The 25,574-nt window shown below is 44.3% G+C and overlaps 1 protein-coding gene across 4 annotated transcripts in view; it reads right to left on the bottom strand.

Annotated features, from left to right (window-relative positions):
* The window catches only part of HIVEP3 (HIVEP zinc finger 3), a 340,969-nt gene that overhangs the window by 140,610 nt on the left and 174,785 nt on the right, over positions 1-25,574 (bottom strand). The window contains exon 1 of one of the 4 annotated variants that reach the window (XM_072980265.2): positions 17,024-18,032. The exons of the other annotated variants lie outside the window; for them this stretch is intronic. The gene's annotated coding sequence lies outside the window, so the exon portion shown is untranslated. Of the gene's footprint in view, positions 1-17,023; positions 18,033-25,574 lie in introns of those variants that run through there. 4 annotated transcript variants of the gene reach the window in all.

Below are 25,574 nucleotides of genomic sequence, written 5' to 3'. Positions count from 1 at the left end.
TGTGACAAACAGATATAGACAGAGGACCTAAGCCAGAGTGGGAATTACCCAGACTACTTTTCTGGCCACCAGAACCCACCAACTTACTACATACATATGTAAGAGATAAACTCTGTTCGGCCAGTATACTACTCACTGCTAAGAACACCCTTCAATGGAAACATCTATCCCTGCCTCCCCTCTGCTGTCACATTCTCCGCCATTTCATGCTCTGTCTCAAGAGGAAGGATGTGCCCATCGGTAGACTTTCAGGTGCAAGCAGGGACTCAGATTTTCCAGAGTTTTTGCTCACACATAAAACCTGCATGAAAGCAAGATCCTTCTCTTGAGACGCAGCACTGAAACCATTGAGTTTGTGAAGATGATAACAACAGAGCTGACAGCCCTAGCTTTTCTCCTCTAAGCATGTGCACAGCGCCAAGCAATGTAAGGGCTGCATGGGACTACAGTGACTGACCCCAAGCAGCCCAAGACAGTGGCCAATCTAATCAATGATTGTGGCCCTAGTCTGGATTAGACGCCTGGTCTCACAAGCCCTCTTCTAGTACCAGATAACTCTCAGCAATGGTCGCCTGAAGTCTACATATTTTAACAGAAGTGCCACCGGAGTTCTGTCAGTCCTTCCAGTTGCACAAGCAGTAACAGGTCTGTTTTCAGGGTCCCTGGGCTCACTATCACATGTGAGATAGATTCCACAGGTAGGAACTCTTATCAACACCACCATCCCCTGGCATGTAAGCCAGAACGTGGTGTCTGTGGACTGACATTGCTAAACACGAGCCACAGAATGCCAGGGGCAGACACATGAGGAATGACTAATAACCATGGCGTACAAACTGCATGCAGCTAGTTTCAAGTAAAGTAAGCTGCCTGTAGTCAAAGGAAATGTTGCCTTCCCATCACAGTGCCATTGCTAGAAGACTTCTTTAACACACCATGCAGTTCACATTCAACTTAATAAAGGGAAAAAGAGGAGGACCTCACAATACTATTTATTTACTTATTTACTGTATTTCTACCCCAATCTTCAAACAAAAGACTCCCAGAGAGGCTTTTAAACCACATCAAGCTTGTAATAGTAATTAACACATCACAGAGAACTCTTGATTTAGATTACTACTCAGCAGGTAGTGAAATGTAAGTACTCACATACAAAAGGTTTCTGGGAGGGAGGGACGTTCCCCTTTTCTATAGGACCAACTAAAAACATAAGCTTACACAAACATTAAGCCCTCCTTTACCCTGATCATTCTCTCAATGCATAGCCTATAAACCAACCCCTCTGAGAAACACGTCAGGGAATTGGATGTGCTTAGTTAGAAAGGAAAGGATGGAGAGGTGATATGATAGCACTTCATCTCCAAAATGTGGGGGGTGAGGAACCCTCCCAAGCAGTGAGTTACTCCTGGTGCAATCTGCTGTCTGAAATGGCACACAATTTACACCATCCTCTCAGGGATTCTACTTCTTCCTTCTGCTTCTATAGGCCATACTTAATTCATATTCTTGCAAATGAATCTGCAGAAAAATCAAGGCTAGCCCCAGACATCTGGATGCCAGAGCAGGACCGAAGGATGCTTCCCCCACATTCTTATTCCATACAGAAAAACTGATCAAACTAGCGGATAAAACTGACATCTCCCACCAGAGCTCAGGACAACAGGTTAAAGAAGGAGGCCCAGGGCGGATCATGTAGCGCGCACATCTGTGTTCTCTAACATATTGGCAAGGCACCTGCTGCATTTGGCTATGCCAGGCAGCTACCCCACTCTGCCTACCTAATGATAGAGCCAGCTCTCAGCTGTCTCCCTTTGCTGGTAAGCACCTAATGCCTCTTTTATTTCAACTTTCCCCCTCCAAATTGTGTTCAAAATACTAAAAGTATAAAACCATGCTATATTTGTGACAAACTCAAAGCACTGGCAAAGGGAGGAGAGGCCCAAAGAGAAGGAACCAAAGGGAACAGTTGGAAGGAAGACTCTGTTTTTTTTTTAAGGGGGGGAATGCTTGTTTAAAAAGAAATTTTCCATAGCTGTGAAAATACGAATATGAAGTTGGCTTTGCTTCCTAGGGAAAGGAGCTTTACCTGCAGTAGGAATATCTCAAATCAATCAATCAATCAATCAATCAATCAATCAATCTTGCCCATTGCCACCAAGTAACCCTTTGAATGCAGTGGACTGTGGAGGAAGCACAGAACAGCCATTCTCAAAGAACTGGAGGTTTTGCATGGGATGATATGATGTTTCAAATAGCCAAATAGCCCCTGTCCATCTAAGACTCCAAGATGGAAAATGTATGTCCCTCTAGTTGTTAGGTTGCAAGTCCTATAATCTCTCATCAGTCACTATGTTGGCTAGGGATGATGGGAGTTGTAGACGAATAACACCTGGGAGTGTCGCCTGTTTCACATCTCTGATTTATATTTAGTATGCAGTACTCTGAAGTCCACTCAAAAGGGACTATTTTATATTTTTTAATTAAAAAAAATCTCAGTCCAACAGAATACTGTTGAGAAAAGACTAGTGCTAGTCCAGATTCATTTATGCAAACTTTGGTAGTCAGTGATTTATTAACTTTTAAAAAAACCCAAAACTTAGAATCCTTGTCTTTCAAGACCAAATTTGATGTTCGTGACACGTGCTAATATAGGAAGTATAAGTGACTCGCATTTCCTATTTTTACATCTACTATTTGTCTCCATAATAGAAGCACGTGCATCTCCCTCGTGAGAAACCAGTGAAGGAACTGCACGCACATCTACCCATAAAAAAGCAAGGGTGAATCTCTCCTTTGAACATTAATGTTATGCATGAAGACAGGAAGAATTACTCATCCTTTCTATATTTGCACATCTCATTCATGTGCAAAGGCATTCTAAGGTGCCATGTGTACTTTGGCGTGTCTCTAACTTCTTAAATGTTCTCCAAATGTTGTTATTTTAATCATCCTTTCCCAAATATATCATCGTCCAATGGTTTCAGTCAACAAGATACAAGAAGGTTCAAAGAACAAGTGTATTCTTACATTTCAAAGCAAGCCATGATCGCCCCTCAATCTCCACCGCTCACAGGGGATGAACAGAAGGCTAAACATATTCTGGTCTGGATCTTTGCACTGCTGTTTTGCTTTTTAACTGCTAGGAAGGATAGCTGACTTATCAGGCAATGCGCTATACACAATTCTGGAGTCCTGAAGGTTGTTTTTTTAATAGGGCCAGGGCCATATTCAGCAGTGACTTCTGTGCAACTCTTGAGTCCCTTTCTTCTCTAAGAGTTTACTTGGCTCATTCCAAATATTTTAGACTACAACACAAATAGTATCTGACCATAATGTATGCCAGTTGGGGCTTACGAGAATCATGGTCCAAAATATCTAGAAAACATCAGGTTGCTCACAATCACAGGATATTCTACCATTTTCTTGTTTATTTTTTTAATTGTTTATTTTTTAAAAATCTTCTATGTTTGGCATACATTTTTACTTTTTATTTAAAGGAAGACTCTTCCTATACTCCACATTTTTCCCTAAAGAGAACCCAAGGCAGTTTACATCAGTAGTAGACAATATTTAAATCTAAAAACAGCAAGTATAACAATACTGTATTTCAAAGAATCAAACAAATGTCACACTAAAATAGCAAACAAAATCAACACCAAAAACACATACAAAGCAACAAGGCACAATCCCTTTAAAATCCCCTCTCAGACAGCTACTCACTAAGGAAATGTCTGTATGAAGAGAAGGCTCTCCATCAGGTTGTGGAAGGACAGATACGATGGATCCAGCCTGATCTCCAGCGACAGGGAGTACAAAGTCTGGGAAGAGTGTCAGAGAGGCCCTTTTTTATGTCCCTAGTAAATGTTCATGTGAAGGTAATGGGACTGAGAGAAAGGCCAACTGAATGATAAATTGACATGTGACATGAAAGTAAGAAGAAGCCTATCAAAAATTAATGAGTTTAAGAAAATATGGAGTGTATTCTTGGAATATGAATTTCGGAGACAGAAGGGGTATACACTGAGGGAAGAAACAATGAAGTTTTGCAGAGAAAATGGATTGAATGAAATTTAAAATATTATTAATGCTAGCCCTGAGGGTGATGGTGGCACTGATGTATTGTGTCATTGTGTTTTATTGTGGTGTTAGGTTTATGTTGTTTGGGTTGGATGTTCGTTTAATAAAAAATAAAAAATGAGAGAAAGGCCTCACCTGATGGTCTTAACACCCAGGAAGGGTGATAAAGGGAAATGCGGTCCTTGAGATAGCTTGGCACCAAGCCGTTTTATAGGTTTAAAACAGAACTTTGAGTTATGAATTGGCCAGAAATGAATTAGGAGCCACTGCAGTTATTGTAACAGAGAAGTTATGTAATCTTTGTGACTAACCCCAGTTAGTAATCTGGCTGCCACATTTTGAAACCCGCTGAAGTTTCCAATCACTTTCCAAAGGCAGTCCCACTTAGAGAGCATTACAGTAATCCAGTTGGGAAGTAATTACGGCATGTGTCACCGTGGTCAGATCAGATCTCTCCAGGAACAAGTGCAGCTGGCACACTAGTTTTGCTTTGTCCCTCTCTAGTTAAGAGATTTTGCATATCTTGATTGAATTATCAATCAAAATGGAGACTGCAGTTGAGAAATCAGAGGAAGGATGAGACCAGGAAGGGCAGCAGTAAAGGAATCAGAAAAGATAATCAAGTGTAAGGGTGTGTCATTCACACTCTGGTCCTTCCAATCACCATGTATGGGTGTGAAAGCTAGACAGTTAAGAAACATGACAGGAAAAATAATTGATGAAATATAGTGCTGAAGGAGAGCTTTGCAGATACAGTGGTGCCTCACTAGACAATGATAATCAGTTCCACTGAAATCACTGTTTAGCGAAATCATCGTCTAGCGAAAAGCATTTCCCCATTGGAATGCATTGAAACCTGTTTAATGCGTTCCAATGGGGAAGAATCGTCGTTGTCTAGCGAAGATCGGCCATAGGAAAGCCGCTTTGCGAACCGCCGATCAGTTGTTTAAATCGCTGTCTTGCGAAGCTTAGGTCCCGAAAACACCTGTTTGCGAGCACGGAGGGAGCTGTCAAAATCATTGTCTAGTGAAAATTTGTTTTGCGAAACAGGGACCAAACATTGTCCAGCGAAATTCCCCCATAGGAATCACTGTTTTGCGAATCGCTATAGCAATCGCAAAAAGTCAATGTCTAGCGAAAAAACTGTCATGCGGGGTAACTGTCTAGCGAGGCGCCACTGTACCATGAATTGCCAGAAAGATGAACAATTGGGTCCTAGATCAAATCAAGCCTGAACTGACTTTGAAGGCAGAAATGTTGAAACTCAGGCAGTCCTGCTTTGGGAACATTGTGAGAAGGCAGTAATCTCTGGAAAAGACAATGATGCTGGGAAAGATGGAAGCCATCAGGAAAAGAGGAAGAGCCAATTTTGAGATGGAATGACTCCCTAAGGGAAGCCACAGGCTTGTGTTTGCAAGAGCTCAGCAGGGCAGTTGAGGACTGGATGTTTTGGGAATGACTTGTTCATATATATGGTCACCATAAGTCGGAAGTGACTTGACAGCACATAACAACATTTATCTGTACAACAGCCCTATGATGAAGGGCTGAAAGACTGACTGGTTTAACAATCCCCTGTGAGTTTCATGGCTCAGCTGGAGAGGACTAGAACCTAGGTTTCACATGTCCCAGTCCATGATGCTTTCACATGTGCATTTAGTACTGATTTTATTTACCATTTTTAAGCTCTCTTCTTAAACCACTTGTGAATATTGGCAAATTGGCAGTGGAAGAGAAATTGACAGCTGCAAGCTTGCTTTGATTCATTTTCAGCAATCACATGCACTGGAAAGGAACCAAAACAGAGTGACCTTACCTGCACCAAAAAAAAAAAAAAGTAGTAACCTCTGACAGGGACCCAGAAAGGTGCAGGTAGGGACGCTCTGGTTTGCTCTAGCAATTATATTGTGCGATCACTGGGGGGGGGGGGAGAGTTAAACAGATTGTCTTTGGAGCAGACCAAATGCCTGTTACTTTTGTCATCTCTGCCATATCCCCTCTTACCTTTCTCTCTAAACTAGAAATTGAAATGGCTGCATCTCGCCATCCTCACAGGTGAGAAGAAGCATAACATTTGTCCTTTTGAGTGGAATGAGTTTTAAATATCAAAAAATGTTCAGTAATGCACAAAATGTGTGAAAATTGTGACAATACATAAAATCAGAAGAAAAACTGGGACAACTGCTCCTTAAAGCTATGAAATTCAAACAGTTGAAGCCTTGTTTTCTCTCTCCTGTGCTTGCTGGGTGTGTATAGTTTGTTTTTTCAAGAGGAAACAATGTTAATTTTGCATATATTTTGTACGCATGGTGGAGAACTTAATGAGAGGGGGGGGGAAACAGCTCTTGGTCTCACTGTCAGCCATACGTGAGGAATCTTACAAAGCTTTCAAGCTATGGAGGTGTCTCATCCAGTTGCAACAGCTGAAATCTACAAAAAAATAAGGCACTTAGCAGGTACTCCTTACATCCCACATCTAAACTAAAAGAGTTCATACTCTTTGCCGCTAAGTAGATAACACACCACAGATGTTTTCAAGGATCAGACTACAACGATATGGTCAAATAGTGCAGGATTTGCTGCAGGTGTAAAATAGATGAATGCCTTTTTTTGGTACTGATCTCATGATGCAAATCAGCCCAGCCCTTTTGCTTCCAACATGGAGGTTTTTTCTGTCTGCTGCTGGTTGTTTTCGTTGTTTTGGCTTTTTTACTTTTTTCAAGCCAGAACAATTTCAACAGACTTTCACACGTGATCAGTTGCTTCATTCTCCGAAAGGATGGGAGGCATGACAGCAGTGATGCGCTAAAGCCATGTGGAGTGTTTGGACAGCAAGAATGCCCACCCCTGCAATCTTTCTCCCTAAGTTGCCCCAAAGTATTTTTTTAAAAAAAACAAACTACCAAGCTAAGGGCTAGATCACCTTGTCACTACATTGATTTGCCAGATCTGTCTGCACAATCAAAACAAAAGATTAAAAACTGATATGAAATAGATACAACTCCAACAAACTATGTTTCCACAGAATGTGTACATACTGTATTTTTGTATGTTATGGAGAACTTTGGCAAAATGTCCCTTTTTCCTAGCACTGTGCAACACTTTAAACAGCCCACTTCCTTTACAATGAACCATAAAAGGAAAGCCGGGGATAAGTTGAGGTCGGGATTAAAGGAAGGGGGACTGTGGGTGTGGTATGGCTCAAACCACATCAGGCTGAGGGGTCATAATGGACACTAGCATCAAAATTATCTGCAGTCCCCATCTAATCACCTAATCTGAACAGAAGCATAAATAGGTTGTGAATCAAGCCAAATCACTTGAATTCAGCTTGCCAATGTAGTCCTAGCTTCACTCCCACCTCCTCAAGCCAGCATTGCCCATTGTGCAAAATTATGGGAACATATCTTTTGGTGTCCTTTTAAGGAGAGGGGCAATGCAATAATACTTTAAATAAATAATAAAATAAATATCGGGAATGCACCAGATTTCTCAGCGCTGCCTTAGGAAGGCGATTCAAGACTTTTTGGATTTGATTTCCTGTACATTTACAGGAGGGCCTGGCATGCTCTGGTCCTTAGGGGTCACGAACAGTCAGACACAACTTAACAACTAAACAACAACAACATTTACTAGAAATACACTCAACCAAAAATAGGACTTGCTTCCAAGCATACTTTCCTAGGATTTGGCCACAAGTTCCCATTCTATACCTTCCTTAATTCTAGGGTGTCCTTTCTGAGATACTAGACTAAATATGTCATCAGATCAGCATAATGGTATTCATTATTGCTGTTCTTCATGACTCTCTCTCTCTCTGTCTGTGTGTGTGTGTGTGTGTGTGTGTGTGTGTGTGTGTGTGTGTGTGTGTGTGTGTGTGTGTGTGTGTGTGTGTGTGTGTGTGTGTGTGTGACACACAATATGTCTGTCCAATATGCTGTCAAAGATGACTGACAGAGCTCTGGAGGATGTCAAGTTAGCACATGAGGAGGGTTTAAAAATATACATTTTCCTCCAGTTAAATATTTATTGTGTGTTAATTTTTCAGGAGCTACTACACAATTGTAGAATTTTCACCAGTCTCCATAATATTTCAGAATCATTTGAAAACCAACTTGGGATTTGCTAAGCAGTAGCAGCCGCCTCTGTGTCCCACCATGAGAAGAGGATGAATGGGGTGAAATTTGTTTGGCTCATATTTGAATATCTACTGACCTAATAATTCACACTTCCTGAACTAATATGCCAACTCAAACACAATTTTCCTTTGCTTTTGTACTTCTCTGAATTTTTCAACATGTCTCTAATTTTTTTTAAAAAAGGTCACAGGGGATAAGAGTACAAAAAGACACGTGTTAGGGGAATGTTCTTGAAAACAATGTGTGTGTGTTAGGAAGTATTCATACTAAAATGCCACACATTTCTACAGTTAGGGACAAGCACAACAATTTCCATGGGGATGATTTAAAAATACCATTTGCAGACTGATGTGGAACGAAGGTAGAACAAAACTACGCCTGGAAAAACAGGAGCCTTGCAAAGCAGAATTGCCCACCCCCAGGACAGAGTGATGGGAGCTTCTCTTTTCTTTTTCTACCCCGCAACCCCATACAACTTCCCGAACTCACCAGCCATCCCAGTCATTGGTCAGTCCCAGACGTGACAATTGCAGGATTCTGCGAGCTAGAATAAATTTTCCATCTCTGCTAGCAACTCAAAAGAGATCTGACCCAGGAGGATCTGTGCTCGTGGTGAAACGATGTGTTCGGCTAACTCAAATGTTTTTCTAAAAGCAAAATCAAGCTAGGGCTACCTCCCTCCACTAAGAGACAGTGGAGAAGACCCAAGTGGAACCGCAAGTGTGTATTAAGGGTGAGGTTAACCTTTTCCTTCCTAGGCCACTTGCCTATAAATAAAAAAAATCCCCACTCCTCCCACTTTTGTTCCTCTCTCTCAAAGATGGCATTAACTGCAAATAACTGTTCCGAGTGCGAAGAACTACTGAGGAGGGAGCTTTTCTCTGCTTTTTCTCCAGAGCTTGACTGAGTGAACTATTGTTTTTGCTCTCTTCCATCTGAGATTCTACATTCTTGTCAATGACATCCGCCCGCACCTAATCTTTTCCTCTTCTTAAGACGAGCATTATTCATTTCCTGTAGCCTAGCCTCACCTAACCTAATAACAGTTAACTCATGCTCCAAGTATGGGTCCTTTATCTAGTAAAAATTCACCCACCAGAGAGAAACAGCAGTCTGGGGGAGGGGGGAATCTCCAGGTTTACAGATGCACAAACAAACACGCATGCATGCACACATACATTTGAGAGGCAAACTCTAAGGTGTCCGAGAATCCAAAAACAGCACAGTGAGAAATGGGTGCCAACTGACACTGAGGTGGGAGATGGCAAATCCAGAAGAGAAAAGGCATGGCACGGGATTTTCTGGAAAGAAAGAAAAAAGATGTGGCTCTCTGGCTGGACATCCTAACCAGCAGTTTGTTTCAGATTTCACTTCTGGGACCTGATGTTTTCAAGATTCTTTGTGTGAAGTTGCCATTAAAGAGGGACAGGAAACGAAACTCATTGAGAACAAGAATTCAAAGATGGAAACTCTCTTTCTGGTTTAGAAGGCTTGTTGGAGATCCAGAGCTCGACTTAGCAAATGAGTAGAAGAATTCTCAAACATCTTTAAATGATAGAGACATGACCGTCTAAACCTCAGGAGGGCTTCGCCCCAAGTCTAAAAAGATCTGACCTTGGAAGAGAGCCAAAATAAACTTCTCTGGGCCTTACAAAGATGGCAAAAACTGAATTTCTTGCTCTGTTTTTATTATTTTGCATTTTGCTCTTTATGAATAACTGCTTCTGACATCAAAAACTGAAAAGACGAGTGGCTCAGAGGAAACAACTTTTTAAAAATCACACCTTTATTTATAATAGTTCATGTACAGGATACGGTTTTAACATATGTTGTATCCCATAAAATAATAAATCATTGTAGTTTATGGAACCTACCAGCCATAAAACTTTCAAAATGGGAAATAAATGAACCTGGAGTACTACATCTCCATTTGTTTGGATGGTTACAATTACTAAATTAAATTACTACTGACATATTGAATAGGTGTCCATCTATATTACAAAACATTTAGCCTCAACGTTGCATCTCTGAGCTATTTCATTATACATGTGATTGTGTATGTTTGTGTGTGTGTGTGTGTGTATGTGTGTGTGTGTGTGTGTGTGTGTGTAATGTAAACTTAACCTAACATATTATTCTAAGCAAACTATGTTATGTTTAGTTTGTTTCTTGAGTTATTGTGTTGTGCTGGGCAATAAAAGGAAACTAGGTAACATGGAAGTCATTGTTTCTTGTCCGTTTTGTTCCTGGGTCAGTCATTTTGAAAGACCCAAGTCCCAGACTCATCTACACCAGGCAATTTGGAATAGATTCATTGTGTTTCTCCACCTTTTATTCATACCTTGTCTCAATGCTGTAAGCAGAAATATAATCAACTCTTGATGAAAAAGTTTACTTATTATCAAAAAGAGATTCATCAACATCAACGATTTATCAAGTTGGAATCTCTGGTTAGTGATGTTTTCAAAGAATGATTAACCCAGTCTTCTTTTGTTGTCTGTTTGCTCAAAATTACCACAAACATGCCTAGACGCTTTAACACCCACAAGGGAAAAGACGCAATATTTTTCCACCACAAGTGGCAAACTGCAGGAAACCAAAGGGTTAAGCCAGAGCTTGGAAATTTTTACTTTTAATTACATGTCACAAAATCTGGCCATGCTATTGGGGGATGCTGAGATCAGTAGTCCAAAAAGTAACTTTTTCAAGCTCTGACAAAGCAAGTTCACATCACTTTTCCCTTTTCAAAAATATCACATTAGATCTTAGAACTGCAAAGTTGGAAGAAACTATATGAATCATCAAGTTGGATTCAGTTTGCTTTAGATCAAGGACCATTCCTAGAGACCAAAATATTTCCCCCCGGAATGGTACTAACTAACTAACTAACTAACTAACTAACTAACTAACTAACTGATATGTATCTCATCTTTGTTTCAAGAATGGAACTGCAGGGAGTTTAATTATGTCGAAATCAGTTAAGACAAACACAATTAAAAGATAAAATAGATTAGAAGCACAAGTAAAAAGGGTTCTGTAGAAGAAAGAAAAACACCTAATGGGTGCTTCTCTTCTCCTACAGCAACCTAGCTCAAAAAAATCAAAAATCAAAAATCAAAGGCTTATCTAAATATGAAAAGATATTTCTGAATAAAAAGGTGTTTCCAGCCAGAATTACCTCTACTGAAAGAGACATGTCTTAAAGCATATATGGGGTGGGGTGAATGGGCTGAGGGAGGAATATAACTCCCAATATACAGTAGTCACCTTGTCCATGTATCACCCTATACTGTATATATCCCCAAAGCATTTGTCCATGCTTGAATTTCCAGTCATTCTCTGAGGAAGTATCTCCACTCTTAATCACAGGTGGGGGTTGGTTTTTGTTTGTTTGTTTGTTCATTTGTTTTGGGGTTTTTTTGCTAAAAACAAAACATGAAACATGCTGGCTAAGATTTACAGGGTATTAAGACTGGAAGCAACTTCTTTTCAGTTTCCCAGCAAAGCCACTGCCTTACATACATGTCTCTTGCAAACATCCATACAACAGAACAGTCATGATCTCACAACTGCAGTTCAGAAGCATTGGGAAGGCCATGATGATCCCTTCTCCCCTCCACCCCCTCCCACCACCATGCTTCTTCTCCCACTCTTTGAACCAGTTTTAACTACCTCACTGTTGATTGGTTCCACTACAGAAGAAATCTTTGAGTAGACTAGTGTCTTACCTAGTCAGGCATCCTTTTCCCCCATAGTGGTCAACTGAATGTGTCCAGGAAACACACTGATAGGTCATACAGGCAACAGTCACCACCTATGGTTAATTTTATGCAGGGCGGCAGTAAATATCGGCAGGTCTTGGCCAAGGGGCGCTCAGTGGTGGTCTCCACCTTTGTGTGTCAGCATCTGTATCTCAGGGTGTGATGTCATGTCAAGTGATTTCCAAATTATGACTACTCTACTAGGTGTTTCCAAGGCATGAGAGATATTGAAGGAGTGGTTTACCATTGCTACGTTCCAGTGAGTTTCCAAGGTCAAGTGAAGAGGTGAACCCACGTCCCAAACTCTGTCCAAAACTACATCATACTGGCTCTTCCACAACACAATGGCTCTCACAGACTTCCACCTGCCATCACAGGAATTCATTCACATCTTCAGTCTGGATAACATGGAAATGCAATTCTGTCTCTTCTCTCTTTGCATGCTCAGAACATGTCCCAATAGGCAGCAACAGTAAGGAGGAGGAAAGTGGAACTAGAGGCAAGAACAGGGCACCTGTTTTAGCCTGGGGGGGGGCAAACTCAGTTTCAGAGAGGCTGCACTACAGACGGGAGCAAGGCCAAAAGCAGGGGGATAGAGCCCCAAACCCCAGCATATTGCAATGTAAAGCATTTCTACTTTTTATCTGGGTGAAAAGAAAAATGACTTGCATAAAAACTGGGAAGGCGCCAGATGAAGATATTGTTAGGAAGAAGGCATGGCCATCTAGAAACCCTAGAGGGGCAGACCGGTAACCTAAGAGGGTTAAACCGCTGTACTGCAACCAAAACTGTGCTCACGACCTGGGGTTCAATCCCAGGTAGCAGCTCAAGGTTGACTCAGCCTTCTATCCTTCCGAGGTTGGTAAAATGAGTACCCAGCTGACTGCGGGGGGGGGGGGCAATGTGTAGCCTGCATAACTTGTAAACTGCCCAGAGAGTGCCTGAAGCGCTATGGGGCAGTATAGAAGCAGCACGCTTTTTGATGTAGAGTTACAGCACCCAAGTTGCCTGAGTCTCGCTCAGGGGGTTGGCAGAGAGCCTTTTGCAGTATCAAAGCTTTTGGCAAGTGCCCAACTATACTTACTTCTGATGCTGGCTCTGGCATGTGGTTCTCGGTGATTAAATGACTTAACAGACCTTTCTCTACAAATCTGCTGCACCTCTTTTTACAATTGTCTGCATCAGTGGCCATCACTACATCCCAAAGCAGCTCATGTCATACATTAATGACACCTTAAAGAAATACTTTTTTAGCCTAACTGACTGCTTTGGATGATCCCCACATTCTAGTACTATGAGACAGAGATGCTACTGCTACTGTCCCTCTCTAACCAGTCCCCTTCACTTAACTTCCATATATGTTCCAAGCTACAGAATTTCATTCATTCCATTTCAACAATAAGAATTTGTGAATGTTCAGAAATTTCTTAATATCTGAGATGGGGAAAAACTTTTTTAAAAGTTCAGACATGTGAGAAACTAAACTGAAATTGGTCTCTTCATACCTCAGGCATCAAGTGCTTGAAAGCCAGTGGCTTGAATCCCTGAATATTCGAGTATGATAAGGCTGAATTAACTCTGTGGTCTGTTTTGCTTTCTGATTACCTAATCTTTAACATCTGTATATAGCAGCCAGGTACAATGGTGCTAGGACACATTGTTACCTACTGAATTGGCCAAGGTAGGGGAAGAAAAAGTTTGTCTCAGTTTGTTTTTCTTTTAACAGATTACCAAACATAAATTCTTACTTGGGGTGGAAACAATTTGATGTTTTTAAAAAGCTTCAAAAGCAGAAATCATGGAACTGACATATTTTCATATCCCTGTTGCTAGCTTTCTCAAAACGTCAAGAGAACTTTCTGAAAATGCCGTGAGAACCTTCACTCTGAAACTTTCGGGAAGGTAATTCCAAGCTTTTGACCATATTGCTGAAAGTGTGATCAACAAAAACATGAGACAGAACTGCTGGATAGCTCAGTGGTTTAGGCGTCTGGCTGCGGAGCCAGAGGCTGGGACTACAATTCCCCCTGTGCTTCTCTGCCAGGGGCTAGACTTGATGATCTATAAGGTCCCTTCCAGCTGTGCAGTTCCAAGATGACAACGATGATGACTATATTTAAAACACTGCAGTAATGTAGTCAGGACCATATCCTCCTGTGCCTTCCCCACCAGAAGAACTCAGCTGGACTAACAAACCCTTGACAACCAAACAAGACACAAATGTGTTTTGAGATTGTGCAAGGAACACAGCAGGGGAAGGCTGGGGGAGGGTTGGGAGAGAGAGAGAGAGGCTGACAAGACACAGAAAAACAACAGGTCTCTCCTGTATCCGGCTCAAGGGGATCCTGCGTTCCAATAATAGAAAAGAGAATGAGACAGACATGAGGCTGCACAGTGGAAAGCAGCCAGCCGTGTTCTGCATTTCTAGCTTCCAGCAATGAGAATCTGACTTTCACAAGACAGAGGCATTCAACAGCTACCAGCCACCCACCCACCCTGAGCTGCCTGTCAGCAGAGTTCATGTTACAAATCACAGCACACAAGGGGGACATTTCTCCCAGGTGAACTAACCTCTCTTTTGGCCAGTTACAAGGCATGGGGAAACATGAGTTAAGGTGGGGTGGAGAAGGAAGACCCTACATAGCCATCCCCATTCAACACTGACATGACATTCCACAGGTTTTATTCCCCACTCTGGTACACGCTCATCAGTTTCAAGCGATACAGTATTAATTTCCACTGAGAAGGATTAAGCAGCTTAAATCATTACAGCCCATTTACTAACACTTTCTGCATTTTTTAAAAAACCTTCTAAATAATGTGTCACACGTATTGTCAGCTTCTCAGCTGTAATCCATAAAATAAAATAAATTAACATCTCAGTCCTAGTTGTACATCCCACTGGTTTTAAAATAATTTCTTTCCACAGAAGCATGTTTCGTATAATATTTTCAAATTATGTTTGAATTAAATGAGGGCTTGCTGGACTAGAACCCTGTACCCTTAATGGGTGTTACTCTGCATTTTTGACAATCACAACAGCTATAACAGCTACATAATTAGCATCCTTTGTTGCTGCATTACAGTGTAACAGGACCAACCTTTCAACATTTATATATCTGAATGTTCTCTTTCTCTCTGGATAGTCCATATAGTTGTTGTTATCAACAAACATTCCCCTCAGAAGAAAGAATTATATGATGCACTTTCTGCATAACAAAGTATGTTTTTTGTCAGTCTGCTGCAAGGTGGCTTTGTTGGATAACACTGACTTCTGACTAATCCTGAGTGAGCAAGAGAGGTGTGTGTGTTTTTTTCTTCTTCCTTAGAATCCCCTTTAGAGACTGCATAGAAGCTGCCCTCAGAGATCATCAAGTCCACAAACCACACCCTGGCTAAATGCAGGCACCATACAAACACTATACATCTAGGATTTGCCTAAATACCAACAGTGCCAAACACGTGCCAAGCACAGTTCTGATGCACTGTCAAACAGTGTCTTACAGATAATAAAATGTTAGCCCTACTATGCAGTTTGAACAGTTGGATAGCATGTGGACCATCATGTTCCCATTCCACAGAATCCTACCACTTTGGTGAAGCACTTAAAATTCTGTGTTGCACTTCCCTGAAGTATAGCAGACACTTCCAAATAGTACACAGAACTACACATCCCAGGATTCCCTAGGATGGAGCCACCAGGAAGGTGATATCAAACTGGTAGATGTGCAATATACACTTCCCAGGTATAAATGAAATTCCCTCGCTTGCTAGTATTCAGGCCATCCTTACACTCCACTCCACAGCTAATTTTCTGCATATTGGTCGGATCCTGATTCGGTATCTCTGTATCTGTCACACCTGCTTCTACTGTCTTCTACTGTATCTGTCACACCTGCTTCCACGAAAAAAGGAATACCTACTTGAATTGCTTGCAGTGGTTTCAGATTACTTTTTTTAAAAATGAAAAGCACAGATCTTTTTGAAACATGAAACCATCCCTTCTAACCATCCCAAAGCATATGGGGGGAAAAAGCTGAGTCTGCAAACTTTCAGCAGGATATTCCTGTAGGAAAGTAAGTCCTGTCGCACTTATCGGGGCTGAAACTTTGGAGAAAAAAGCAAACGCATGGTTGAAACTGCACAGCTACCCGGGCTCTGCAGTTCAGTGGCGGTGCACCTGCTCCGCACGCCGACGATCGCAGGTTCAAATCCCGGGGTCGCCAATCCAGAGGAGCAAAGAATCCCGCCGGAACCCTTGCGGCGCTCCAGCGTGGACCAGGAGGGACGAAACGGCGACTCGTTGAAGGCAAGAGCCGCCGGTTGCCGAACTCGTCCTTCTCGCCTCCCGGGCACGCCGCGACCTCAGAGGTTCTCCCAAGCGAGCCGATTCATTCCGGGGGAAGCGGCGGCAAATCTCAAGCTGCCCCCTTGCTCTCCCCTCCATAAGCCAGGCCAAAGTCAACCTCTTGCTCAGGACCGACGACACCGCAGCCCTCCAAGCCTCCCCAAGCGAGTGTCCGGGAAAGCGCGGCGGGAGGCAGGCTCGGGGCGGGGCGCGGGCTCTAGAAGGGCTCGGATCGGCCGTGTCCTCCCCCGGCCCCAACCGCCGCCCGCTCTGCTTTCCGGGGCCTGGCAGACGACCGAGCGAAACACGTCCCGGGGTCCCGATCACAGCCCGGGCAGCCGCCGCCGCCGCCGCCGCGGCCAGAGACGGTCCCGGGCGCGCCCTCCGGAGCCCGCGGGATCTCCTCGGGGGAGACATGCCGGCGTGTTACCCCTGCTGGCCGGAGAGCGCGTCGCCGACGCGGGGCGGGCGGTGAGAGAGGAGAGGCGGGCCGCGAGGGAACGACGGCAGCCACGACAGGCGGCTTCCCTCCGCCAGCCGGTCCCAGGGACGGCCACTGGGGAAGAACCTCGCCTCACCGTCTCCACCCCCCCCACCCATCCTCCGCCGCACTTCCTCCCTCCCTCCTTCCCCCCCTCCCGGATCGCCGACACCACATGGCCAGGGAGCACCAGAAGCGCCCGCCGGGGACCCCTTACCGAGTCTCGGCGGCAGCCCCGGGATGCCCGCGCCCGGCTCGCCCGTGGCTTGCGCTGGCCTCGAGCGGAGCAGAAATCCAGACAGACGCCTTGAGGGAGGGAGGGGGGGCGGGTGGAAGGAGAGAGAAATCTCTCTCTCTCTCTCTCTGCCGAGCCGTGGTAAGAAAGAAAAAAAAAGGTTTTATTTTAAAGCTCCTTATTTGGGCAGTGATGTCAAGGGAAGTTGTTCAAGCAGAACCGCCCACTTTTTCTTGCCCTCTTTCCCTCCCTCCTCCTCGTTTTTCTTCTCCTTCTTTTCTATTTGATGATTTTAATTTATTTTAATTCTCCCCACCACCACCACCCTTTTTCGACTCAGTTCATATTGTTTCCTTGTGACCCGGCGGCGGCGGCAGCTGCTCCCGGGCTAGCGCTGCAAGACAAGCGACTCGTCAGGAGGCTCCAAACGGCTCTAACCGCCCCCCCAGCCCGCCCCCCCCCGGCGCGGTTCCCGGCACATGCGGCGGGGTGGGCAGAATACCCACATGCACCGAAAGTGTTGTTGCACACTCGCACACGGGATCGACCACAAATGCAGGGCTGTGCGTCGTGGCCATAGAAGCAAACCAAGCCATAAGAGCAAAAACGAAGGCACTGGGATGGTCTCCTCCTCCTCAGGTGGAGCAGGCAAGGAAATATGTATTTTCCGATCACATTTACATATCCCGCCTTTCCTCCCCTGTGCTCAACGGGGCATGGGAAGCTCTCCCTCCCCACACGCGTGCTTTACAACCACCACCCTGCAGGGTAGATCAGAAAGAATGATTGGCCCGAGGTCGCCAGGTGAGTTCCACCATCCCACGAAGACTAGAGGGATCCATGTAAGGTTCCAGCCACGTGTCTACTTTTTTTTTTTTGTGATAGGTCAGGCTAACAGGTATGCAATTCCAATTACTGACGGCATCCCTCTTGGACCCAGGAAAACACTTTATAGATATGGGAGTGTTTACTGGCAGGTTCATTTGGAAGACAGCTCATTAAGACAGACAGCTTCCTTTTCCCATACAAGGGGTAGCAGGGTGCGTTGGAAGAGAGTTTAAAAGCCCATCTCCTTTCCAACATCTGACCCAAAGCGGCACTTTTCAATTGGGAAAACCTTTTACCTTACTGGAAGGCTTTGGACCAGATGCTGCCCGTTAGTCTGTTCTACCTCCCAGGATTGTTGTCAGTTTGTCCACAGGAACTGCCATGATATGCTAACAAAATTTATGGTACGAAGAGTCTGGTACGCTAGCCCAAATTCCTGAGCATTACATGGGCGTGTTAGTCTGCCTATATTAAAATAATAAATTTGGGAGCCCAGGAGGGGAAGTGACTCCCTTACACCCATTCTGTGGGACAAGTGGGGAGCAGAAGATCCATGCATACTACCTGGAGCTTACTGGAGGGAAAGTGGTATGTAAATGTAACACATCAAGCAAGCAAGCAAGCAAGCACTCTACACATAGTCAAAGGGACAGGCAAGAGAACAGCCCTGTAGTAGTACTGGGCCGCTTTGAGATGCGCCGCCAGCTGCCAGAAGCTCTCTTTGTGGGGGGCACAGATACCCTCTAGAACAGCTTTAAGGAGAAGCAAATCGCAGCGCGAAACCTCGTCCGGACCCCATCTCAGGCTTCGAGGACACGCGGGCGGCGGCGGCGGCGGCGGAGGCTCCTCGCACGGGGAGAGGCAAGGAAGGGCCCGGCGCTCGAGGGTGCCCACGGAAGAGGCCACGAGAGAGGCCGAGAGCTCCCCCGCCCCTCGGGCGCGGCAGGCTGTGCTTGCTGGGCTTCCCCGGTGGCAAGGCGAGCCGAGAGCAGCGCCTGCTTGCCCGCCGCCGGCCTCGCGCGTTGCCCGTTGCCCACCGGCGTCTGGCCCTCCTGCTCATCCCGGACTCGCCCGCCGCCCCCATCCCCACCCGTGGTCCTCCTCCTCCTCCTCCTCCCTCTCTTTGCCGAGGGTGTTCCGCTCCCGCCTGGGCCCATTGAGTAAGCGCAGCCCACGGCCAAGGGGGAATCATCAAAGGCAGGATGAATGCCGCCTTGAGTCATTTCCAACACACACACACGCACAGAGACACACACACACAACCCCCCCCGCGCGCGCGCCCACCAAATGACTAACACCTCCGCCAGCGAGGGAACCAGACGAACGCAGGGCGGCTTCCTATTCACGTTCCTCTAACTTTTTTTTCCTCCTAGAGCGTCACGTTTGTACGAGTTTGTCCAGCAACACGTTGTTCTTCCTCCCTGCTGTAGGTGAGGAGAGGACACAGGACCCATGGAGGTTCGCATCCCGGCGCAGCACAACCGGGCGCTTTCTTGGCTCTCCATCTCAACGATCAACCCCCATAAGATGAGACTACGAAGGTAGCATAAGACAGCAGGAGCCCCACCAAGAAAAAAGGAGAATCGAGAAAGCCTGCTTTCCAAAAACGGAGGTGGGGGTGGGGGAAGCGCCTACGGATCCTGGAGTCCAGCCCCTGTCAAGGAGGGGAATCAAACTCCCAACCCTTGGTTCCACAGACAGAGACCTCAACTCTACTGAGCTAAAAGCATATTCAGAGCTAAGCATGGCTGGATAATAGGGGAGGGGGCATAAGCCCAAAGTCTGCTTCAAAGTAGTACGTTACAATTTGTGAGAAAAAAAATGTCTATATTATCGTTCCACGGAGATTCTTTTGCAAGAAGAAATGTGGATTGTACAATATATTCCTGCTGTTGGTATAAATTTAATTGGTGGAGGGGAAACCCTCAGAGTCTACTACCTTTCCTCCCACTTGACTTTTAAATGGTCTCGCTCCACCCATGATGGAAGAAAAAAAGGCTGACAACGAGAAAGGAGAATATTCAGAACAATATGGATTATTATATAATGACCAGTGGTATGTGATTATATAAGCATCCTGCCACCACCCACATACTCATCCTGCACACATGGCCAGAATGTTCAGGCATTCAATAAAAAGGTTACTTTAAAACCCTCACACACACCCCCAACAGCCAGAGCAAAACTAGCTGCAAGTCCCTTCGTCCTAGCATCTCACATCAAATACTAACATTGATGCTCCAGAGGTAGAGGTTATTCTATTCTTCAGAGTTAGCTCTGCACACCTGAAAGCCAGATGGAGCAGAGGAGTTACTCTGTATCCTCTGTTCATATGCTAGGATTAACCTGTGTAATGAACACATCAACAGGGTCAGCATCACATTTTGGAGTGCAGGTGCTGAAAGTGACAATTCCCAGGAACCAAAAAAATGTGGGCACTTGTTTTGGTGAATATCAGCAAGCTGTTCCTAAGAAGTCAGTTTCCATCTTTCCCAAAGATGGATCTTTACAAAGCTAATAGTTCTTAATTGACTATTTAAGATCACGCTCCCTCCCCCCGCAAATAGTTTTCAGTACAAGCAAAGCTCAGAACAGTACACAGTTGCTTTGAAGATCCATCCCCTCCTCCAATACCATAAGAATTGCACTTAAGCTCTGACAGGGGGAGGTGGCAAATGATATTACAGTGCCTGCCACATAGAAAGTCCCAATACTATGACTACACAAGCCCTGGCTCTGTTGCACCACTGGTGACTTCAGACTTCAGGATAGCCGGCTATTCTAAGAGAATTGCAATTGCTTTGATAATTGTCTACCATTGATGTAGAGAGGCCCTTCCTACCCAAGCAAATCCTGTAAAGGTAAACAGGAAACAGGAATTCTGGCTGGGCACCATCAGTGGGTCTGGCTCCATTAGGAGACACTCCACGGGCTACAACCCTCCCTTGCTGGAATTTAGTAACAAACAGGTAAAATTCCCAATTAAAGCAAGCATTTGCAAACTGGCAAAATTCAGCAAACTTCTAAAAGCCATTTGAAGGAAACACTTGCTTTAAATGGGATCTGCCCAGTTGCAGCTGATGTTAAGTAGCATGATTTGGAGAGGTCCCTTGGGAAGGGATTTACAAACAGACTTGAGGATTGTGTGACCTTTGGGGACCCATGTGATTAAGGTATGCTTTTGCATGAACAAGAAAATCTTCCTGCTTTTAATGCTTTGGCATTCTTTCTCATCCTTCTTAATTCAGATGCCTGCTTTTAAAATAATAATTTGTAGCCTTCATCCTGCTTGGTCCAGGTTGTCTTAAAGCAAAAGCAAAGTGTGTGGCATACATAACACCCCATAGCACTTAAAGCACTCTCTGGGTGGTTTCCAAATTAATTATCTAGGTTACACACTGCCCCCCCCCTCCTGCAAGCTGGGTACTCATTTGACCTTGGAATGATGGAAGGCTGAGTGAAACTTGAGCCAGCTACCTGGTATTGAACCCTGGGCCGTGAGCACAGTTTTTGTTACAGCACAGCTGTTTAACCACTATGCCATGAAGGAAGCTTCCTCCACTCTAGCATATATGTATATAGCTAACAACATCGGATAGTATTCATAAGATGCAGAGCCTTTTCTAAAGTGGCACTCCCCATGCACTATCTCCTTCCTCAAAGCCCCTGCGTGCTGATTTGCACAGATGCTTTAGAAAACCAATCAAAAGTTCCCAGGACATGCAGAAATGATGTGGCAGTGAAGAAGGGATTTCCTGTTCTTACATATACTTTTTAGTGAAGCTATATGACATTTTACAGGTGTGGTTGCATTGCTGTTATGAGTTTGTGTGGCTGGAAGGTAAGTTCTAAATGTAAAAGAAAGCTAGCGTAACAGTTGCTAGGCTTGTATTTGAAAGGAAAGAACCTTCTTGGAAAATAATCCACATGTTTATCCAGATGCAATATAAGTCGGGTCTCTCACACTTTGTGCCAGCCCCAATCCAGACTGAAGTAGCCTGCCTCAGACTTGGAAAGTATGTGTTTACTTTGTAATAGAAAGTTGCCTCAATCTGGGAACAATTGTTTGCTTTGTGGGGGCTTTGGTATGTGCACCTAGCCCACACTCCAAACCATATACTATACTACTCTTCTTTAATGACTCAGCAGAGGGCATAGCCAAATCACTATTGGCTACTAACAATGTGCTTTTTAACTTATTCCTGCAGCAAAATAAAATAAATCAGACACAAAATAAGTGCAATAATGAACCAAATTTAAAGCAGTAACATAATACTGTGTCAGAATTTTTTTAAAAATCATAAACCAGATTAACTTCACATGAAAAGCAACCATCTTATAGCTATTAAAAGATTAAAAGATGCATCACAGCATGACTTTTTATGGACAATATAGCATATCAGATGTATGGATTGTTGTCCAGCATTTTGGGTGCACATATGAAGTACAAATGCTTTGCAGTAGGACAATGAATCATCACAGGGAAATGAAATGTGTTAGGTTTCGACAATGCCCATTTAATTGATAGCCCTGTACATATATGAGTAAGTAAGTAGATGGATCACTCTTAAACAACTCTTAACAACAACCACTATGGGAATCAGAGCGCTGCACTTTTCTGTTATATTCCACATGCTTCCCATGTAGACTGTCACCTCTCTCTCTCTCTCTCTCCTCTGTGTGTGTGTGTGTGTGTGTGTGTGAGAGAGAGAGAGAGAGAGAATATGAATACTAACATCTATCTGTATACATAGATACACATTAGCTGAGTGTATATATTTATGACATAAGATGAAGCACAAAGGCTGTGAATTTGATTCCTCACTATTTCTTCTAGGACAGTGGTCCCCAACCTTGGGGCCTCTAGATGTTCTTGGACTTCCAGAAATCCTGGCCAGCAGAGATGGTGGCGAAGGCTTCTGGGAGTTGTAGTCCAGAACATCTGGAGGCCCAACGTTGGGGACCACTGTTCTAGGAAAAGGCTTTGCCTGTGTCATCTTGGGAAGGCTATATGGTTTAATCAAAGGGAATGGTTGAATGTTTCTAAAAAACTCCAACAATGTTGGCAAGTCCTGGGGCCTGAGTCTTGGGACCAAGTCCAGTCCAAGTGGTTGTTGTAGGTTTTTCGGGCTGTTTGGCCATGTTCTGAAGGTTGTTCTTCCTAATATTTCACCAGTCTCTGTGGCCGGCCTCTTCAGAGGACAGGAGTCAGAACTCCGTCTCTGCTCTGGTGCAGTTTGTGGGATAGTTGAGTATTTATAGCTGTGGGATCAGCTTTTTGTCCTTTTCAAGAGATTGGGTGATTATGGGTGAATGAGTTCTATGAACAGACAGATGGAGTGGCCATGGGGAGCCCCCTCAGCCCGGTTATAGCAAACTTCTACATGGAACATTTCAAAAAACAGGCCCTGGCTTCGGCACCCTTCACACCCATAGTCTGGTTCTGACACGGGGATGACACCTTCGCAGTTTGGAACCATGGAGAAGAAAAACTGGAAGAATTTCTAAACCATCTCAATAGCATCCACCCAAATATATAATTCACCATGGAAAAAGAAATAGAGGGCCAATCCCCCTTCTCAGATGTCAAGGTCTACAGAAAACCTACTCACACAGATCAGTACCTACACAAAACTCCAACCACCACCCACAATAAAAAGAGGCATAATCAAAACACTGGTAGACTGTGCAAATCGGAACTGTGAAGCTCAGTTTCTCAGCATCGAACTCATCCATCTGAATTGGGCCCTACAGGCAAATGGCTATTCCAAGAATGAAATCACGAGAGCCATCAAACCAAGAAAACATCACCAAACTGAAGAGGAAAACGAGCCACCCACATAAAATATTTCTGCCATACATCAGTGGGGTCACAGACTGCATGGGGAAACTTTTGAAGAAATACAACCTACAAACAGTATTCAGGCCCACCAGAAAAATACAACAAACGGTTAGCAAAGACAAAAGAGACCCCCTTACCACTGCAGGAGTATTCTGAATACCCTGCAGTTGTGACCAGGTATATATTGGAACCACAAAACACAGCATCCACACCAGAATCAAAGAACATGAGAGACACTGCAGACTAAAACAACCGGAAAAATCAGCAGGAGCTGAACATTCCCTGAAAGCTGGACATGAAATTATATTCCAAAGCACAGAAGTAATGGATAACACCAGCAATCACTATGTTAAACTGCACAGGGAAGCCACTGAAATCCACAAACACCACCAGAGCTTCAACAAAAAAGAAGAACGTCTACAACCCAACAAAGCTTGGCTCCCAGCACTGAAAAATACAGCCTGCCAAAGGTCAGCAAACTCTACCTAGCCACAAGGACCAGTGATCACTGCACACAAAAGACCAGCTAACGACCCATCAATCACAGTGACAGATCATCTCTCCCCCTTATCACAACAATACACCCACAACAAAAAACACGAAAAACCTACAATCACCATTGGATCCTAGCCGTGAAAGCCTTCAAGAATACACCAGGTCCAAGTCTTTGAGTCTGAGTCCTGAGTCATTTGGCCCCTCCCCAGCTTGGGACTGGGGACCGGGACCCAAAGCCTTGGACTGTGCACTGCCCAACTGATAGGCAGACACATGCACAGAGACAACTGCTGACTTCTCTGTGCATGTGCCCACCTATCAGCTGGGCAGCGGCTACATGGCCAGAGGTAGCAGGCCCTTGGCTTCTGGAAGAGAAGGCAGGCCTGCTGCCTCTGAAGATGGCCACTACAGTTGACAAAAAGGTAAGAGACCCCCACCCCCTCTCGGCCTGGAAGGCTGTGTGGCAGTGGTGGCAGCAGCAGAAGCTTGTTGGGGGGGGCACAGCAGCAGGGGGCAAGGGACTCGACCACAAGTCACGGTCAAATCTGTTGTTTAAAAAAACTCCAAGTCTCTGAATCCAACTCGACAGCAAGTAGCATGACTTGAGTCCCTATCCCTGGAATCCTCTGTATCTAGAAAAGACTGAAAAGTTGGAATTAACTTGAGGGCATATTTAAAACAAAATAAACCAAACACATACAGAAACATACACAAAAAATATGATAAATAATATTTTCCCCCATATCTGTATCATATCATATCATATTTGTATGAGAAATGTTAGATATGCAAGCCATGGAATTTCTTTATGATTCTAGTTCTGGTAGATATCGATTCTAACTTGCAGCAGCCCTTTCCAGGGGCAAGGTAACCTGAAATGGTTTCCCATTTCCTTCTTCTAGGAGTGCCCTGGGACTAAGCAGCTTGCCGGAGGCTACACCCAGTGGCCTCTTCTCCTACAAGGAGCAGTAAAGAGTCCAACTTCCAGCACAGGTGCTCTGGCTGAATAAGGTACCTAGCCAGCACAAACTTTCCTACACATACATAATAAATATCTGCTTATGGAGGATTCACTCCATGAATTTGAAGGAGAGTGTTGCTGACAACAAAAGTTAATGCCAAACAGAACCTGTTAGTCCTTAAGGCAGCAACAAGCTGACTGCAGTCTCCTCCCGCCTCCTGGCCTGGAATCTTGTGTATGTATGGTGTGTGTGTGTGTGTGCGAGACAAGAGATAATTTGGGGTTGTTTTTTTTATAGTAGTGGGATTGGACTCAGAGAGAGAAGGAACATACAAATTGTTTTTGCTGATCTTACCAGGATAACCAATTTCTTGGGTCTTTACAATGGTCTTCTCTTTTTCCTCACT

The sequence above is a fragment of the Pogona vitticeps genome, chromosome 9 (assembly GCF_051106095.1).
Source record: "Pogona vitticeps strain Pit_001003342236 chromosome 9, PviZW2.1, whole genome shotgun sequence".
Lineage (NCBI taxonomy): Eukaryota > Metazoa > Chordata > Lepidosauria > Squamata > Agamidae > Pogona > Pogona vitticeps.
Note: the sequence above shows the minus strand (reverse complement) of the source record. Positions and strands in the feature narration are given on the sequence as shown.